Source organism: Gossypium hirsutum, chromosome A12 (assembly GCF_007990345.1).
Source record: "Gossypium hirsutum isolate 1008001.06 chromosome A12, Gossypium_hirsutum_v2.1, whole genome shotgun sequence".
Taxonomy (NCBI): Eukaryota; Viridiplantae; Streptophyta; class Magnoliopsida; order Malvales; family Malvaceae; genus Gossypium; species Gossypium hirsutum.
Window position 1 is genome coordinate 85697411 of NC_053435.1, and position 20121 is coordinate 85717531.

The window sequence follows — 20121 nt, forward strand, 5'->3', positions numbered from 1 at the left end:
TGCCATTTTTGGTGTCGAGGTAAGTTCGTATGTAAATAATGCTATGTTATGCTTGTATTTTAAATATTCTAAATGCTTTGATAATGTATGAAATAAATAATTGATTCCATAGTGGTATTTGACGAAATTCAGATAAGTGAGAAAAATCCATTTGAACTTTAGGAATAGAATAGGATACGAGGGACATGTCACTAAGGATATTTGTGATGTAGGTGTGATTATGTGATCCAGGTGCTGGTCTCACACGTCTACCAGTAGCTGGGTAGTCCGGCATATGTTGCAGATACCTGATAGCTTGTGTGAGCAACACTGCGTAGTTGCTTCTTGACCGTTAGCTTGTGTGAATAGGCCTAAGATTTGCTCGAAAGTGAGCATTTATGTGATTTGAGATATGAGGTAGCTTTAGCTACATAAGTGGCACTTATGTGCAAAGACTTTCGTGTATCCATTTAGTATTCCAAGTTTTCAACGGGTATGCCAAAGATGAGAAAGTAAGTGATTATGTTACGAGATGGTATAGGTATGTACATAAGGTTTTTAAGTATTGACTTCATGTTATTGTGACTTATGATCACTATGAAAATGACTTTGAGATAGCCCTACGATTGTTGATTTATGGTCATGATGTATAAATGCATGGAAACACAGTTGATGACTATATGTTAGGCCTTAGAGGCCCAATTGATTAGTGAGATAGTAAATGTTGTTCATTTGAATTGTGATTTATCGGTTATGTGTAAATGGAAATATTGGCCTAATTGCCTAATAAAATGGCTAAGAAAGTATGGAAAGAAAGGGTTATTATGATTTGAAATATGTTGAGTTTTATGCATGAAAACATGAATATACATAAGTAACGTGTACTTTTACTAAGATGTTTAAAATGATTTGCTAATTATGAAACATGCTACAATGGAGAAATTATGGCCGTTAGACTGAAAGTCGAGTATTTTGATAAATCAAAATAGAGTAAACATGTGAATAGGTTATATTACAACCTTGAGATTTATAGCTATTTTTTTATATTAACTTGTGATTATATTGTCAAGCATAGTATATGACTAGCATGATTTGCTCATTTTTTTCATATGAACTTACTAATCTTTAAGCTTACTCACCTTTCCTTTCCTATCTCTTATAGGTTAATTTAGCTAGCTCGAGTTGGAGACCACCGGAGATGCCATCACACTATCAAGCTATCATTTGGGTATAAGTGAACATAAGCATTTTAAGTTTATGGCACGTATAGGGTCATTATCTTTGATTTCTTATGTCATTGTTAATGTGGCCAAATGTGTTGGCCTAGAATGGTTTTTGGTCCAATTTGTATAAGGCCATGAAATGTGGCTCATATTGATTATTTGGTTGTAAACCTATTCATATATGCATGCATGTGCCAAGGTCATACATGATGTGGTTAAAACTGTTTGGCATGGATGAAATGTGGATGTGACTATGGATGTTTGATTATGGAATTGTGGGTGAGTGTCATGATAATAACTAAGACATGAGTATGTTAAATGGAAGTAAACTTCAACTCCTAGTGCATGCAAATTTATAAATTTGGCTTAACAAAGTATGAAGTTTTATGCAAGTACTAGTAAAGATGAAATGATCACGATCATGTCTTGTTTGTGTATGTTTAAGTGCTCACTTATGCCATGATAAGTGCCTTTAAAGTTATTTGTGTGTTTGTGAAAATAAGGGTGGCAATTGGGTTGGAAAATAGCTTCAAAGTTGTCCACACAGGAAGGCACACGGGTATGTGTCTAGGCCATATGAGACACACGGTCAACCCCCATGGGTGTGTGATCTGGCCTTGTGTCTCAGCCGTGTGAAGGATACGGCCTTAGCACACGAGAGTGTGACTTTTCCTTGTGACCCTATTATGTTGATGACGTCATGAACAGAAAGCAACACGGGCTGAGGGCAAGGGCGTGTTCTAAGCCACACGGGCGTGTGTGACCACAAGGCCTATCCACACGGGCGTGTGACCCTATTTTCATGAAAATTTTTCTATGTCTTCCAAATGTTTCTAAAGTTCTTAGTTTTTTCCCAATCCGTTCCCAACATATGTTTTGGGTCTCATAGGCCTATAATAGGGACGACACGCATAAGCATGAAAGGTTTTAATTTGGACAAAATTTTATGGCCCGATTTTGTATAATTGGTTATGTTTAAGTCCGATAATGCCTCGAACCCTATCCCGATGTTGGATACGAGTAAGGGGTGTTACAATCACGTTGGCATCTTTAACTCCAAATCAAAATTTTGAAGATCAAATGAAATTAAAAGTTAGTGAGGAAATAAAATGTAACACCCCAAACCCGGCCTAGAAGTTTGGCTCGAATCTAGCGTGTCACATTGAAGTGTTTTTCGGAAACCATGTTTCCATTAAAAACCCTTCTTAATAATTAAAAACTTGTACCCTTTTTAAACCTTGTTAGAAAACCTCAACTGAATAACATTCTTAACAACTTTGTAAAAAATCCTGGTAGCTTAATTTAAAAACAATTGCGGTTACGTGATGTTTTGAACAACAGTAGTTGCTTTGGAAAACCGTGTTCTAATACTACCAATTATAAGAACAATAAAAAAAATTCCAAATTTGAAATCCAGAAAATTACACGGCTTTACTACAACCCACATAAAAACATTTAAAAGCAATAATCAAAACTATAACATAAACAGTGTGTGTGGCTTCCTCCAAGCCCCTCGCAGCTCCGATCCGTCTAAGGCTAGAAATTACCTGAAAGGTTAATAAATAGGGTAAGTTTACGAAAACTCAGTGTGAAATCCCCTACTATAAAAGGAACAGTCAGTCATATAAAAGAATTAAAAGTCTGGCCCCAACCTTACATATAATTTCAGTATCAATTGGGCCTTAGCCACTATAACAGACAGTACCAGATGGGCCTTAGCCCATTACAGAATAAGAAACATTATCAAAACTAGAATCAAAATGAGAATCAGAATCAGAATCAAGTGACAGAATCAGAATCAGAATCAGAATCAGAATTAGGTGACAGAATTAGAATCAGAATCAGTATCAGGTAACAGAATCAAAATCAGAATGTGAACGCAATCCCAACCCAATCCAGCCGTATACACCCCCGTACCAACCTTACACCATGTAGGGAGACAACTCGACCCACCCATCCGCTACACACCACGGAATTTGCAGCGAGGCTGCCAGATATTGTGACGAAGTCACCAGATACAGATATTGTGGCTAGGCCACCAGAACAGATATATATATGTGGCGAAGCCACCAGATTGTAGCGAGGCTGCCAGATATTGTGACGAAGTCACCAGAACAGATATATGTGGCGAGGCCACCAGATTGCAACGAGGCTGCCAGAACGCTTCCCCCATCAATATAAACCCGTGTCCCATGCAACAGATATACATGTCATGGCATACAACATACAGAATAAAAATATCATGCCCATACTTGAATCAAACAGTCACAGTCAAGTCATTCATACCACCAACATATATTCACAATCAAATCCGTCAACCACACAGTCCAAGTCAGTCACTTGCCCACAAGGGCAAAACAATCATTTAACACCCTAGGGGTAAAATGGTAATTTTATAAATCGAGGGTAAAACGGTAATTCTGTAAATTGAGGGTAAAACAGTAATTTTGTAAATCGAGGGTAAAACAGTAATTTTGTAAATCGAACGTAAAATAGTAATTCTATCAATCGAGGGTAAAATAGTAATTTTTTAAGTCGAGGGTAAAACGGTAATTCTGTAAATCAGGGTACTTTGGTAATTTTACAAGTCGAGGGTAGTTCAATAATTTTACAGGTCGAGGGTATTTCAGTAATTTCACAAATTAGGGGTATTTTGGTAATTTTACAAACTAGGGGTATTTTGATAATTTTACAAACCAGGGGTATTTTGGTAATTTTACAAACCAGGGGTATTTTGGTAATTTTATAAACAAAGGGTATTTTAGTAATTTTACAAACCAGGGGTATTTTGGTAATTTTATAAACCAAGGGTATTTTGGTAATTTGGTAAACTAAAGTATTCTAAACAGGGATAACAATACGAATGAGCCTAAAGCCCTTTCTCGGCCCAAATGGGCCCACACGCTCGTGTGACCTTTTTAGCCCAAATCTAGCCACAGATATGAGATTCACCTAGCCTAGTCCAATATTTACTACACAATCAAACAACTTATCCAATTGGGTCCGTAGGCCAATTGGGCCCACATGGCCCTTTTTAGCCCATCGCGGCCCGAAGTAGCCATCCTACAGCTAGAGTAGTGAAAAATACACACCTGATAGGAGACTAGAGTTAATCCGCGCTCCGAGCACTCTTAGCCGACGCCCAACCCAAACGAGCACGCCATAAAGCGAAAGGGATCAGCCAAGAAAGGTACCTTTACTCTCCTCATGGTTCTCTCTATTTAAAGCCAGCTTCGCATCCACTCTTATGTTAGCTCCCCGATGTGGGATCCCTCCATCATCAGAGTTTAAATTCAACACCAACTCTTGCCGCCCCCTGTTAGCAAAATAAATGCTCTTTGCTTGCCATGGGATTCGAACCCATGCTTCCCCTTAAATGCTCCACACGCTACTTGCCACTAACCCACAAGGCTTTTTGTGTCACAATTTCTCCAACAATATTCTTAAGGCCTACCTACTACACCCAAGGTTTGATTCACCTTAAACCAAATTTTTTCCTAGAGTCTAGGTTTGAACCCAGGACTTCTCCAACACTTCTCAGCACACTTAACCACTAAAACAAGCCTTCATTAACAAAATTTACATGCACAACAGAATATTATAAACTGCCTTCAACCGTTCCCATGCTCAAGTCCCAAAACTTCTAGGCCCAAATTCAGGGTGTTACATAAAAAATAAGCAAAACTCGAGTGAAAAAGAAAATGAAAGAAGAATAAAAGAATTTGAGAGAAGAAAAAAAATTGAAAGAAAGAAAAAAAAAGATATTGGAAATGAAGAAATAAAATAAAATTTAGGTGATGAGCATGTCAATGTAAAAAAAATAAAAAGTGGGTTTGAAAATAAGAGTAAAAAATAATAGTGTCCAAACAGAAGTGATGAGTGTTTTAACTAACCAACATGTGAGTTTTCCTTGTGATTTCTCTTCATTTCAGGTTTATAAAAATCATCAATGGTTGAATTCCAACTTCACTACTTTCTTGACGAAAGGCGATTCCACATGAGAGAGAAAGGTAAGTTGAAAAGTCAGAATGTCCATCAAGATCACGAAGGTAAGCAAGGTAAGGAGTTTTTTTGAGATTGAACTGGAATGGCATTCTTTGAGTTTTGTTGATAAGTTTGTCATTGATTTTGATTTAAAAGGTATCCCTTACCATGCACCTTTTCATTGGTTTAGTGTTTTTAACAATGAGTTTTAACATAAAAATAAACTTGAACTGTTTAATGTTAATGGTTATGTGAAATTCATGTTTCGTAATTAGAGACATTTGTGGAAGTACATGTCTATTCATAGAAAGTTCGAGAGGTTTGATTCTTTGAACATTTATATGCTTAATTGTTCTTTGTCTAACGTGTATGAATTATTTTTGAAAGGAGAATATTGGTTGCATTCTGAGATGAGTGAACAAAATTATGTTTTTAATCCTGGAGTTTATTGTAATATATCCTTGTTAAAAAGATTTCAGCATTGGATTTCCATGTTGCATGCTTTTGTGAAAGACTTTCGATTGTTAATTGTTCTATATTTGTTATCAAAATAAAAGTATGTGTTTTGTGATGAGATGATAATACAAAGCTTTGTCTTTGAGCCATGAGTTAATTTGTGTTTACAAAAATTGAAAAGAGATACTAATATTTATTATGTTTACACGAATTGCAACAATTTTAAATTATCTCAGTTCGGTGTAGTTGATGAATTGAAAGGTCGAGCTTACACTGATTATACATGTCCTGATGTTTTTCAGGTTCCTAAAAGAGTTGTTATCAGCTCAATGGATGAAAACTACAAGTTAAGGGTTCGTGATCAACGAAGGTTCTTCTGAGTAAATGGACCGATTTGAGGACAAGTCATTTTCAATAGAGACGGTATGATGTGATTCCAGTCACATCATCTTACAATGTTGTTCAAAGGTGTTGAGATTGACCCAAACGAGAAGAGCCCAAGTGCAAATTGAGAGTTATCATTCAAAATGGGTTGAGCCCAAGTCTAAAACTAGTTCAAAAATTGACACGAGTGTTGGATAAGCATTCTAAGGAGCTCGAATTGACCATTCAGTCATATTAAACTTTGGATTTGATTCTAGTTTTATTATGTTTGCATTTTGTTTTAATTCACGGATTTACTTATACCTTATGTTTTGATTATGTGTTAAGTTGTTCCATGTTTTATTTCGTTTTGTTTAAGTTGTTGTCAATTGGGTTTGTTTGATTATTTTATTAGTTGAGTATGTCGTTTAGTCATGTTGAAAGTCTAGTATTAATCTAGTTTGTCATGTTGTTAAAGCGTCATGTTAAATAGCCTTTGTGCTGATTCATGCGTAATTGTTTGAAATGATCTAACACCTATTTATATGTGTTATAGGGACTGTTCAGCTAGCCACTTCAAGACTCATCAAGCATCTTCATTAAAGTCAAATGCAATCACAATTATGTTCATGGAACTTTAAAATACATGCCATTACTTTTGGTTCATGTGATCGTTTGTATGGGTGGACTAGATACATGGATACATGCATTTAATGAATGGCTAAATTCAAGGAATCCTTCACATACATGGATGGTGGCAAGGAGGGGAGTTTAATATGACTATTTGATTGCATTCATAAATGGCTCACATGCATGCACATCCAAGGGAGGTGAAGCTCCAAAAATACGCACAATGAACCTCAACTATGTATGCACCAATTTGGGGAACGAATTTGACTCTTCACTCAACATTCATGCACATGCAAATGCCTTAATTGCAAGATAAATGAAGCATACATTTCATCTATACATGCATGCATGGCAAAAGGAGAAGTTCTACATTAAAATAGCAGCATTAATTGTGCTCATACATGAATCTTCTCAAAGGAATGAATCTACTCATTCATGCACTTCAAAGGGGGGACGAATTGCCTATTCACATTTAAAGACATGCATGAACATCCAAATACATACAATCACAAGGGGATGAACATTCATGAACATCCAAAAGGGGAGGAATGTAACCCTTCATGTGTTCAATGAATCAACATTATGCATGAATGAATTTTAATTCTATGTGTGAACATCATTATGGTTGAATGTGGCTATAACTTTCTAAGAGTCTATAAATAGTTTGAAACTTGTCAATTCTAAGGTAATCATCTTTTGAATATAAAAATTAATTGTGAGAATTTCTCTCTCAGTTCTTAATTGAACTTCCGAACTTATCAAGCCGTAAGGTTTGTGGCATTCACCAATTTATCTTATCACTCCGTTTCTTATCCCGGAATGTGGCGATTTCCTTTATATCAAGGTACTAGCGAGTCCAAGTGTTAAATGGGTCTTAGTTTTCATATAGCTAAGGTCCTTTAGCTAAGACTGCTACGGGTCAAGGTTTCCACCATCATTTGAACCTATTCAAGACGGTTCATTCAAGTCATTTTCTGAACATTTCAAGTCTAGGAAATCGTATCAGGTTGTAACCTCCATAACACTGCTTAGACGTTAGGCCCGAATTCGAAAGATTACATTAACCACCGAAATGTCTTGGTAAGCTAACGATGTTTATAAAATAGTCATTTTAAAAACATTTTTTATCTTAAAAGAAAACTTAGTCTATTTTCAGAAAAACTCATGAATTAATAAAAACCGATTAAGTTTAACATTTTTCTTGTAACGGTGATTACGTTTGAAAACTTAGCAAATTCCTAATTTATTTATTACTTAGGATTTAGTTATAACCTAACAATGGAAAAGTGATAATTAATTTAGTTCTAATTAATTTAAATCATAATTATTTAATGTATAACCAAATTCAATTCCATGTTCAATATTCTAAATTCAAATTAAAAATCATGCATGTTAATTAAATTCTAAACATAAGTCCCATGCCACAATATAAATAAAATAATACAATTCTGAAATAACAGGAATTATAAAAAAATAAGTCTAATAATACTTTTATGTAAATAAAATGATTTTGAGCCCTCCGTATGTCGTGTTTGTGTCCTGACCTGGTGAGTTATCTATACAGATGAAAATAAAAAGGAAGTGAGCTATGAAGCTCAGTGTGAGTTACATCACAAGAAAATCAATGCAGCATAATAACTCAAGCATACATAATAAAAAACTTTTAGTACAATAGCATTTGTATATTATGGTAATGGTTGACAGCTCATTCGAGCATGCTTGTAAGTGTCAATGCAATGCAAATTCAGTTTAATAGTAAAAAGGTCTTACCCTACCGTTACATTTCATAGTAAGAGTTCCCCAGAACTCTTTAACTCGGACACTCTAGTTTGTGGATGAACCACCTATGTTTACAGGTTAATATGTTGCCAGTAGGTTGTGAATACACAATGTGTTTGTAGATAAAAGTTGCCACTAAGTTTGTGAATGAACCACCTGTGTTTGCAAGTTAATACGTTGCCAGTAAGCTTGTGGATAAACCACCAGTGTTTGTAGATTATTAAATTGCTAATACTTATTAATTTCAATCGTCTCACCCCATGCAATACAGTATGACATGTTAGTAACAGTACCATACATAAAACAGTAGACATGTTTTAACATATATTTAGTTCAACAGTAGTAGTAGACATGCTTAACATGTATCTGGTTCAACAGTAGCAATAGAAATACTTAACTTGTATTCAGTTCAACGGTAACAGTAGGCATGCAATCAGTAATAGAATGGTAAGTAAACAGTATCAATTCATCAAAAAGACAGTGACAAGTAGGCATGCAATCAGTAATACAATGGTAAGTATAATAGTATCAATTCATCAGAAAGGCTGTGACAATAGATAGCTATTATTCACATTATCATCATTCTATAGTAGCAATTGAACAATCAATTCACAAATTCTAGCATGTCAATCGAGTAAATAAAGTTTATAAAATAGTTCGGGGATCACATATGGACTAAACTGAACAATTTACAAAATTCTGGGTGAAACTATAAAGTAGGAGTCACACAATCGTATGGCTAGAACATGTAACAAACTGTGGTCATGTGGCAATTGCAGAAATCAACCTACAGGAGGGACACGATTGTGTGACAGGTTTTGGTCATGTGAAATTCGAACTAACCAAAGGTTTGCATAGCACATGACCGTGTGAGGGGCCGTGTGGTCCACACGCCTGTGTTAGAGACTATGTGGCCTTATTCCTAGACACGATTTTCCCCAATTCACTTGTAAAAGAACACACACACATTTCACCGAGAGTTCGATTGACATTCCTCACGATCTAATCTAATCTAATCTAATGCACCTAAAATAGGTCCTTCAAACGACATTTATACACGAGTTAACGATTGGTTCAAGATTTGACAAGCTTATCGAATGACTTTTGGCAAGATTCGTGAAAGATCGTTTAATTAATCATAAGGTTAGCATAAGATAAAAATTCTATAAAGATTCGAGATCAATCATCGAAATTGAGAAATCCTTACCTATTTTTGGTAAAGATTGAGAACGTTATTAATGGCAATTACAAATCCAGTAGAAAAATGAGTAACAAGGAATGATTACTTCTAGAAAGCGAAAATATTCAACAACAATAGATGTAAAATTTTATGTGAAAGGAGAGGAAAGAAAAGAAAAGAAAATGGAGAAAAAATAGGGAGAGAAAAAAGAAAATCCTATTTGGATTTGAAGAGAAAACAAAATACAAGTTCTATTGGGAAATTTTGGATTAAATATCTAGGGTTTGGGTACCTTAGGGGGTGGTTTGGGCAATTTATCCAAAATTGGTTGGATTGAAAAATAAATATGGAAGGGGGAAATGAGGCTCAAGTATAGGTCACTTAGGGGGACTAATGCTTAACCATTAGGCTATTGCCCATTTCTTGTTAAATTTTTACTCCTAACAATATTTGTTTTAGTGTGGTTTTCATCCTAGTTTGAGGAAAAAAAAAAAAAGAAATGGCTTGAACTTAGGATTTCTAGGAAGTGTACTAACTTTTTAACCATCAAGCCTATTCAATTTCTTGATTATTTATTTCATTTAACACCCTATATTTTGGATCATAACAAAGGTCGAGTGATTTTCCAAATTAAAATTTTAGCCCCATGACACTAGCATAAAATCAACCCAACTTGGTACAATATCAACTCAGTTACAAACCAACAATAAATAAGAGAGTAGCCTTCAAATCAAAACAAAACCATAGGTATTTTTCCTTTATTCAAACCTTTCTTTCATCTCTTTCCTTTTATGCAAAATTATTTCCTTTAAAACTTTAACTGACCTAACATAAGAGAGTATCTCAAAACATAAATTTTAACACCTAAAATCTAATTTATCTCGCAAAAATTTAAAAATATTTGAATCATCTCACCTTTCTACGAAATTTATCTCCAAACATTATCTATATTCATGTATGCTTTAACAATTTTTGTCCTAGATTTAAAAAGAACTCTACCTTGGAAGAAGTGGGCTTCTTCCCCAATTAATTGAATCAAGTTCGAATATTAAAATTATTATTGTTAAAAAAGATTTACCTGAATATTATTCCAATTTGAATATAATTAATCTCAAATCTTAAAACTAATAAAAAAAATTGTAATTATACTCGAAAAGAAACTCCGCCTTCAAATTAAACTTACTAAACTGATTTCCTTCCCTCCCATCGAAGAGACTTGGATCCCTTAGCTCAAAATTTGCTTCAAACCATAGTTTAAAACTTCTTATAATGTGTTTAAGTACATCTTCTCAATAACATGTGATACAGTATTAATTACTTTAAGGCATGCATTTCTATAATTAGATATAAACAGATGTAACTTTATGGGGAAATATATATATGTATAGTTTTGATTCATTGCATGAACAAGAGTCAAACTGAAATCAATTATAGACTAAGGCTATAATAATGTCACACGTCGGCCATTTTTGTTTTTTAGCTGCTCCTTTGTTTTTAAAGCAAAGTCAATTTTATGCATCAAAGCAAAGTGGACTTTAGGCTTCTAGCTTGTTGGAACTTGAAAGCATGGCTATTAAAGCTCTGAAAAAAAAATGGGTGGATCCAACTTAATGCTTATCGGTGAAGTTAGGTTTTTCTTTTCATTTTCCTTTATATTGAAGTCGGATTAAATTTAGAGGGTAATTGAATCCAACCTTTAACGATGGTGAATTCTTGTTTGTATATGGAGTCCAAACTTCACTTGAAAATAGGATTTAGATTTGGTAATTATTTTCCTATTTTTTATCTATATTAGTCCTTAAATTTGATATTTATTCATACATTTAGACCTAAACTGGACAATTATTCTCATACTAAGACTTGAAATTTGTTAGGTCTAAATTAGTCCTTGAACTAAGTAACTATTACCATATTTAAGCTTAAACTTATTTTTTTTCAAATTTTTGTAAGAAAATATCATAGATTAACTTGGATTAGGAAAAATTCAGACCTCAATATGATAATAATTATCAAGTTTAATGATTAATTTGAAAAAAAATTAATATGAAATTAATTATCAAATTTAATGATTAACTTGAACAAAAAAAACTCAATATAAAAATAATTGCTAAATTTAAAGACTAACTTAAACCAAAAAAATTTATTCCTAAGTTGAAAATAATTTCCCCGTGAAGTCTCAAATAGTAAATTAATGTAAAAGCTACTCAAAGAAATTTTCAAAGCTAAAAAAGCTCGTGAAGAAAAAAAATGAGTGTACGAACACATAAGGCATTTACTACAAAATCCACGACACGCCAGCATTTATGTCTTTAGATTTTGATGATGACTTCAGTTCAGAATCCATGTTCTTCTTCCACAAGACAAAAAGGAAAACAATGGTGATTATAAGAGTGACACCACTTAGGCTCACTTCTTTTTTTAAATTTGCACGTTCACCTCTGTTCTCTCATCATCTCACCACCCTCCTTTTTTATTTTCCTTAAATAATTACCTCTTCAGAGTTCTGTAGCTATTGTGTAAGCCTTTTGCGGCTTCCTGTCCAACACCACCTTGAGTTTTAACTACTTTGTCTGTCTCCACAAACATCCCACTTTAAACTACATTAACATAAATAAACACGACAAAATAAAAGATTTGATCATGAGAGATTTCTCCCTTTTGACTCTTTGATTTTAAGAATATTGGTTTTAAAGATAAGTGATTACTCTTCTCTGATCTTTACTGTCTAATATGAGAGCAGACAGTTAATACATTCTACTTATTAAACAAGAATACATTCTACTTATTAAACAAGATTTTATGGTCGATTCGCGACTGATCTCGTATTGATAGAGTTAGGGTAGGTTTGGGGTGGCGGTGCGGTGCGTTTAGCTTACTTTTTGTCCATGCTACAGTATCGCTACAGTATCTAATCTCACCGTCACCGCTGTTTTTACACTAACTGCAGGTAAACGTACCGCCTATCCAAACCCAACCTTTTATTTACGAATTTTTCTTTCTCTCATCGTATTTTGTGACTTTAAATTTGAATCTATCTTTTATGGGATTTGTGTTACTATTGTGAATTTGATATTTGTACACTTTTGCTTTCAACTTTTGAAAAGTTTGCACGATTTGAAAACATGGGTGAAATATTTTCCTTGCAAAGATTGGTTTGCTTACATTACATGCATTAAAATCACTGTCATTCAGGATGTTTGAAATTCTTTTCGGGTATATATATGAAAAACAAGCCCATTAACTTTTTTTTTTATTGAGTTAAAGCTGTTGCCCTACTCTATATAATAGGGAATCATATCAACATAGGGGGGAAACCACTCCTCTCCCCCCCCCCCCTTCTCCATTCAAACAAGAAAACCCACTTTCTCACTTATACTTAATTTTTATTTTTTTGATATATTAATAATTTATATTATACAAATTAATATGGTTTTCAATTCAAATTATTTTTAGGTTAAATAGTTAAAATTTACCCCATATTTTTATTTTTAAAATTTTTATTTTTTTATTTTTCAAATTAAAAATTTAATTTAATTATTAATATTATTAAAATTCTTCTCTTAAATTTATTGGTACTACATTTTAAATTTAAAAAAAAAAGTGCTCATTCAATAATTATGCCACAAAAAATGATATTGTTATGGACTTGATTTTAACCCAAAAAAATACAATGTTAATAATTCTTTAATTTTAAATTAGCACTCAATTAGAAGAAAATATTTACATTAACTAATGACATTATAAATATTAATGTACCAAATTATGTAAAAAAAATTAACACATAAACATCAAATCTCAAAATTGAGCATAGTGTAGGGTTCAAAATTGAAATTTAACCATTTTTATATAATTAAAAGTAGAGGGACTAGAACTGAAATTTAACCATTATTGTTAATAATGTAAAGAAAAGAGCAAAGACATGTGTGAGTATATACAACTATTATGGATCCATGCTTTACATTTGGTTAATTATTAATTATTTTTGTCTAAATTAAAGAGTAAATAATTGAATATTTGTCCTTTTAATATATTTGAAATTTTGTCATCCTAAGTTTATTTTTAAGAGTCCATTAAATTCTTCTATTAAATTCGTTAGTAAGATTTTTTAAAATTAAAAAAAAAACTTACGTAGTAGTCATGTAAAAAAAAACATTTCAATGAATTTGAATTTAACAAATAATTTTGATAAGGTAACAATTCTTAATATTTACATAACATTTTATTTCAAAAAAAATTACATCAATATTTTAATCAAAATAAAATATTTGAACTAATAAATGAAATTGTAAAAATTGAGATACCAAATCATATCAAAAAGTTGAAATATAAAGATTAAATTTTAGATCTAAGTGTAGTGTAAAGATCAAAATTGAAATTTGACCATTATTATATAATTTTAAATTTAAGTATAGTATAGGGACTAAACTTGAAATTTTCCCTTTTTTTATATAAAAGAACATGTGTCGACCAAGGATCAAGACATTCTTTTTATATATACAATATATAGTTTAGGAGATATTTTATTTTATTTTATGTCGTATCAAAAAATCATGGGGGGAGGGGGTATAGTCTCACATACCCACACCATACACTTAAAAAAGCTTGCACGTTTGCACCCAACACGGCAACACGCAAAGCCTACGTGCACTCTTACATTATTCTTTCTCTGCTTCATTGCATCAACAGGTTCTTTTCCCCAAAGAGAAAACCAAAGAGTGGGGACATATGGGTTTATTTTATATGCCTTCATCCCCCCCGCCCCGCCCCCGCCCCCACCCCCCGCGTCGGGGTCCATAGACAAGGGTGATGGTGGGACCTGATATCATGGCACGAGATTCTTGATCCAAAGGCTATCAATGGCGGTAGGGGTGTTTATTGGGTGAGTGATGGAATAGGTTTTAGTAAAGCCTTGTTGTTTCTGTCTGTGTCTCTGCTATTGGATCCTTTTAAAGGAAATAAAAGGAAAAAGAAGGTGATGGTGTGGGATTTGCCTTTGTGGAAATTTAAGACAGACAAAACCTGCTTTGTTCTTCCTTAGATATCTCTACTTTGAAATTTCTCTTATCTGCTCACCACCATGATTGCATATTATTATTATTGGTAAAATTATTATTGAGATTATTATATTAAAAGTTAGATTATATTTTATTTTTTTTATTAAAAATAAATAAATTAGTCTTTGTCTATTAGTTTAAATTGTAAACAGGTCCTATCATTGTTTTGGGGTTAACGAAATAGCTAGACAATGATATGCAGTTTGCTATGTTTACATCATGCTGACATACAAAACTAGTTTTTAATAGTAGAAATGGATTGAATTTTGGTTAAATTCTACTATTAGATATTGTACTTTACAAAAGTTGTGGGTTTACTCCTTTTACTAAACGATAATTGTTAAATTCATTAAATTAAGTTTTGCTATTTCCAAAATCTGATGCATCAAATATATTATCATACATGTAATGTCATGTTAGCTTGTTATTTTCACATATTATTCACTAAAAGTCTAGTTAATGGATTAACAATTGACGTTTTTCTTAACAAAGAAATTTCAAAATTCGAAAATTATAGGGAGTTAGAATGATCCAATGGGAGAATATGAAATAAATCTATAATTACACACATAGTACAAGACTAGTAATTGAATTTAACTACTATTGTTTGGATTAGGACTAAAATTTCAAATTTTGAAAAGTATAGGGACTAAAATTGACCAATTTAAAAAGTATATGGACTAAATTTACAACTTCCATAAAGTAAAATAGCAATATTAATGTTTAACAAAAAGATCAATTTGCTCTTTAATTTGACATTTTCTATTAGAAGAATAAAATACAATTGGATTATGGATGGTAATTTTACCTATTATTGTTTTATATTTATTGACATCATCTTTTATAAGTGATTCAAAACAACTAATAACTTTCGGGGATTTGCAGGTTATGCCATTTTTTTTTTTTTTTTGCCTTTCTCTTCTTATATCCTCTGCGATTATTAAGAAGAAAAAAGCAGCTAAGCTCTGTCTCACCATATCTTTCTCTAACACTTATAAATACTAGTGTTCCTTGAATTCATGTCTTTCACATCTCATCTTAGGAGCTTTGTAAACCTTGTTCATGGTGTGGATGTTTTAAAGGGGTGAATAGGTCTTGTTGGAGAAGCAGGGCACGTGCAAAAGAGTGCCTTAATCCCCATTTGGCTTCAATACATATATATGTATGTGCGTTGTTGCACGTGCTCCCCTTCTCCAACTGGGGTTACTCACCCTATCTCCGCTGTCTTCACCATTGTTATCCTCCGTTTGCAAGCTCTGATCATCCCTGTAATTCATCAATGTATATACATAAGTAAGTAAAAATGGTGTTTTCCTTTTAATATCCCCGACCCATGTTCATTCTCCATGCTAGATTAACGTTAGAATGGAAGGTGAATTGCAGGAATATAACTCATCGTCCTTTGGACTACGTACATACGTTGATACGTATACGAGGAAGAGAGATCATCACAGATGGTGCTATGGGGTTTTCACTTTTAATTCTGGGTCATCTTCGGCAACGTAATTAAGATTTGACAGTTTTTAAGTTATTTTTATAGTCATTGCAACATTATGCGATCGTTATCTAAAATCAAAAGCAATACTTTTACTTTTTTTAAATGACGATTTATTCTAATATACGTTTATCAAAAAAAAAATGCAATCATTGCCTTAAAAAAAATCGTTTTAAATGACAATTTCTACAATTAAATGTAATATCTATTTGAAAGAATAACCATCACCTTTATATATTTATTACGATATTACATGGTCGTTATCTAAACTCAAAAGCAATATTTTTTCGTTTAATGTTTCCATTGATAATTTAAGTAATATTTTTTTATAATTAAGCACAACATTTATTTGAAAAATTAACTCTTTTTGCAACACTTTTCTCTCATTTTTTTAAAACTCTAAACAACAATTTCTTTTTTCTTTAAGCAACAACTACAATTAACTATTAATAATTCAAACATGTTTAAACATTCAAAAAGTACTTACACCACATTTAATAATATTTAAAAATAATAATTTCAATAATATATTTAATAAAATTTTACTGATAACAAAAAGAAAAAACCTATTAAACTCCGTAAAATCACATAAATGATGCTCTCCATTCAAATATTACTTTTTCTAAAAAAAATAATTAAAATCATTATGTAAGTCAAAATAAAAATGAGAAAAACATTATACTCACGATCCATTTTACAAGTTCTAAACTAAATAAAATAATACCTAAGAAGGGTTATGCATAATTGAAGATGATGTAACATGTCCACCCGATATTCCATCTAAGGCACTACCAATATCACTGGAGATCGAACTTTCATTAAACATAGATCTTTGTGTTTTTGCGTGAAGCTCCCATGCACAAGTAATTAATTGTCTTATTTTGTTTAATGATCTTTCTAGTATAACTTATGCATGTTTGTAAATAGAAAATATGTAAAATGAAGGTAACAAGGAACCCCTAACCAAAATCCCAACAATTATTCATCAAGCTTTTCTTTTTTTCTAACAGTAAATGAAGGCTTTATTGATGAAAAGAAGTATCTGCAAGCACCCCAAAGAAAGCAAGGCCCACGTTACAACACGAGCAAGAAAAGACACCAAAGCATATCTACAACATGTAGCAAATAAGACTAAAGCTGCAGTAAAGCAAACACATAGAAAACCATAATAGACAAGGCTCGAAACAGGATACCAACAGGCAAAACCAATAGAACTGTATAATCTCAAAACAAGTCGGGCCTTGCGAAATTGCCACCTTCCCTGTATTGATTAGCAAGCTGTTGGCTTCTGCATTAGCTTACGATACATTCGACTGACATAAAGCTAAAATCCACCCCAGTCCAACCTCAATCACGTAATAGTCAATCAAAGTAACCGGCAAACAGAGAGAGATAACAGAGTGACCTAAAAGGCATACCTTTTGTGGAGAAAAGTTCTCAAGTCTGTAAAATCAATCACCAAAAACGTTCAAACATTTTAAAAGGTAATTTCTCTATTAAAGGCATACTCCAAAATATTTAAAAAAAAAAACAAAATTTATTTCCTAAAAGAAAATCCACGTACTTACAAAATAAGAATAGAAAAATAAAAGAACAATGCCTAAAACTACTTATACCTCTCTCAACTCATAAATATGAGGATAATAAGTTTCAATACACTCGAACCCATATCCCCTACATTAACAACAATATCCATAGTTAAAATTCAATCCACAAAATTTTTAAAACTTAAATTGGTTCAAAGAGTTGATTTTTTTGAAACAATAATTTTATTGGGAAACTAATATATTAATTTATGTTGGAATAAATACAAGTTAAAAATAATAAGCTCAAAAGACAAGTAATTACTTAGAGACTTATTTATGTTAAAGTCAAAATATTCATTTATTTATTTTAATTTTTACACATGATAAAGTTAAATATATTATGAGTATTTTTCTCATATATATATATTATATAAAAAAGGTTAAAATATGTCATAAGTTTTTATATTTTTCATAAATTTAGAATTTAATCTTTGTACTTTTATTTCTAGGAATTTTGTCCTTTTACTTTTTTAGTTTTCAAAATTCAAATTCAATTGATAACATTATTAATATTGTTTTTTAAAATTTAGGTTTATCACAACGTCATTTTTTAGTTACATTGTTATCAGATGAGTTTTTTTTTTAATTTCAAAATGTCACACTAATCAATTTAACAAAAAAAATAACAATGTTAACAATTCGACCAGAATTTTGAAATTTAAATAGTGGAAGGACTAAATTCTTAGAAATAAAAATATAGAAATTAAATTCCGAATGTGTGAAGAGTACAGTTGCCTATGTTATATTTTAACCTATAAAATTAATTTTACAATTCAATTTTTAAATAATAAATAAATTTATTTACTTTAAACTTTTTAAACAATAAAGTAAATTAATAAAACATAGATCATCTTATTTTATATTAATAATTAATAAATATATATATGTATGTAGAAGTATATATTTATTAATAAATAGTTGAGTTTATTATATATCAATAATTAGGTGCTTAATACCATCAATTTTTTTATTTAATGACAAGAATATGTAGCATGAGAGTTTAGGTTTAATCCCTAATAAATTTATCTTTATCCCAATTATCAAAAACAAAAAATTAAATGCTTAGTAATTAATACATATATGTATATGTATATATATATATCAATATATAATTGAATTTTTGTGTACATATTAATTAATAATTAATTAGGTGAATCAATTCAAATTTATAAACAATTACAAGACTTCTTTTATGCAACAACAATTCATTTTGTTATTTTAAAATTTCAAAATATGTTACGATTTTCTTTATGGTGATTACCAATATAATTTTAAGCAACAATATTAGTACAATGTTGCTGCTGTGTTGCTTAATATAATAAAATGTAACATTTATAAATTGTTGCATAATGTTTAATAACTACTTTAGATAACAATATTGCGTAAAGTCATTTTTGTTGTAGTGTAATTTACAAAAAAAAAAAAAAAACATAGTCGGTTGCTTTTTTTTTTTTGTCTTTTCACTGTTTTCCTTTACTTCTTGTTGAATATGGTTTGGGCTTTGCCCCCTCCCTTTCTTCCGCTTTTAGGGTGCGTTTGGCTATTTCTTTTGAATTTTTATTTTTATTTTTTTATATTTTTTACATGTGTATATACATGTAATAAAAGAAAATATTTATTTTTTACATAAAGATGTCACGTGACGCTTTGTGATTGGTTATCAACTTTTTTAAACATTCGTCAAAAAAATGGACTAAAAAAATATAACGAAAGCATACTTTATGTACCAAATTAGGAAGTTAGTATACTTTAGGTATCAAATTTGGCCAAAAAAGTTTAGATATCAAATTGGAAAAATGAGTATACTTCAAAAGTCAAATCGTGAATTAAACCTTTAACTAATCCTAACATAAGAAAATATTTTGATTATTAGTAAATTACGGGATACCTACAATGTAGGTGAAAGATAGAATTATGTAATAAATATATTTATAAAAAGTTTATATAAAAAACAAATTAGACTTTAGTGTGATAGTAAAATATAAATGTTGAAAATTATCGTGCACTACAACAAAACAACCCTATCGCAACACTTTTTTTGACCTAAGACGACGCAAAAAGGGTTGGCATAGGTCTCGCGACGCTTCTCTTGACGCTTCCAATAAGGTTGTCTTTAGTATCGTTGGCGTAGGCACAGCGACTCTTTTGAAAAAGCGTTGCCAAAAGTCAGCATACGGCGACCCTTATTGAAGCGTTGTGAAAGGCTTAGTCAATGACGACCTTAAAAAAATGTCGCGGTAGACCTAGTTAAGGGCAACCTTTGAAAAAGGTTGCGATAGACCAATTTAAGACAACTGTTAAAAATGGTTGCGATAGACTCGTTTAGAGCAACGTTAAAAAGATTGGTATAGATTCGTTTTCGACAACCTTAAAAAGGTTGCGAGAAGCCTTG